This window comes from Saccopteryx bilineata, chromosome 5 (assembly GCF_036850765.1).
Source record: "Saccopteryx bilineata isolate mSacBil1 chromosome 5, mSacBil1_pri_phased_curated, whole genome shotgun sequence".
NCBI classification, from domain to species: Eukaryota; Metazoa; Chordata; class Mammalia; order Chiroptera; family Emballonuridae; genus Saccopteryx; species Saccopteryx bilineata.
The window spans coordinates 176,401,479-176,403,124 of NC_089494.1; the positions used below are offsets into that span (position 1 = coordinate 176,401,479).

General features: G+C 37.9%; 1 non-coding gene across 1 annotated transcript; it reads right to left on the minus strand.

Annotated features, from left to right (window-relative positions):
- Positions 1–1,152: 1,152 nt before the first annotated feature.
- On the minus strand, positions 1,153–1,288 carry LOC136307214 (small nucleolar RNA SNORA5). Its single transcript, XR_010725881.1, has one exon. It is a non-coding gene; the product is annotated as a small nucleolar RNA SNORA5 (small nucleolar RNA).
- Between the last annotated feature and the right edge of the window lie 358 nt (positions 1,289–1,646).

The following is a 1,646-nucleotide window of genomic DNA, read 5'->3' on the forward strand; positions in this document are numbered from 1 at the left end:
GAGAGAATTAGTTTGGGGAAGCTCACTTGAAACTCATAGTTTTGTGAAACTAAGAAACTTTGAAATTTGTAATTAATGCCTTAACAAAAACCAGTAACAATCCTAATAAAAATGCTAACAACAGTGTAAATGATGTAAATTCCTTATCCATGAAGAACTACTAGAGTAAATACAGGAAATTTGGCCTTTGAAACATAAGCAAAGGTAGAATTATGGAAGAGTTTTAACAAAAGGTTGAGGTAATTGAGATAAGGGGACAATGTATAAGCACTGGAAACCGTGCGATATATGTCCAAGACAGAGCATGTGGCCAGATTGAGCAAATAGCAAAAGTATGGGCTGAAGGAGCATCATTCCCAGGATGACTCCCCAGTACACGCTTGCTGGGTTCGACTGTATGAGAACTTGGAGGAACAAAATACTAACACAGTACAGAGATAGCCGTGCATGAACCTGCGTAAACTATTGTGTTATACTGACATCGTTCTCTTATTTACAAAGCATGATTGAAGCAATTTGTCCACAGAATTAGAGAAAACTGTATTTCAAAATTCAAGGTTGTGCAAATGAGTCCTCCCATTCCTTATACTTTTACTGGCTATGTAACTTTCCTTTTTGGCCTTTGTCACAATTTGTAGCATTTTCCCCACTATACGCTAAACTCTATGAGGGCAGGAATTTTAATTATTTTGTTTACTACTATATCCACATTGTCTAGCATAGTGTCTGGCATATAAAGTATCAATAAATGTGAATTGAATGAATACAAGAATATATTCAGTAAATATGCAACAATGATCAAGTCACAGACCTGCTTTTTGAGATGATAGTTACTAGGTCTAGTGGAATAGAGAGATAAATAAGCAATTAAAATACTATGTATATGATAAGTACTTAAATAAGGTAGGAATAAAGTGTTATAAAAATCTCACCAGAAGAGCACAGATTTGGCCTTGGAGAAGCATAGCTTTTATACATTTTTATTGATTTTTTTATTTCAAGAGAAAGGAAAGGAGAGAGAGGGAGAGAAAGAGAGATAGATCAATTAGTTGTTGCACTTAGTTACACATTCATTGATTGAGTCCTGTACGTGCCCTATTCAGGGGATTGAACCTACAACCTTGGTGTATTAGGACAATGCTCTTTTTTTTTCCATGTCCACAGCTAAACATATCCCCAGGTACCAGGGCAGGAACCCAGAGCCCATGAGCGGTGGAGCTTGCTGTAGCAGCCATCTGGGCCAGCCTCTGCTACGGGGGGAGCAGGTAGGACAATGCTCTTACCAACTAAACTATCTGGCCAGGGCTTGGGAGGGTAGCTTTTTAGAAGAAGTGAAATTTAGCCTGAAATCTGACAGACCTCAAACGTGAGAGAAATTAAAGGAATAGGGAAGGCAGAGAGTTCAAGATACTCAATAGCATGTGTCAAATCTAGAACAGTGTGAACACCTGAAACATTCTAGGAAAAGTAGGTAACTGGGGCCAGGCTATAAAATAGTGTAGAAACTAAGGGGATGCTAAGTGCTATTAAAAGTAAATCACAAATTCTACCCCACTGCCATGGGAGGTGTGACAGCCTCCCATGTAATAATTAGAGATATAGACTTTCTTTGTTTTATAGAGTTATTGTTGAAAGCCTTTAAAGAC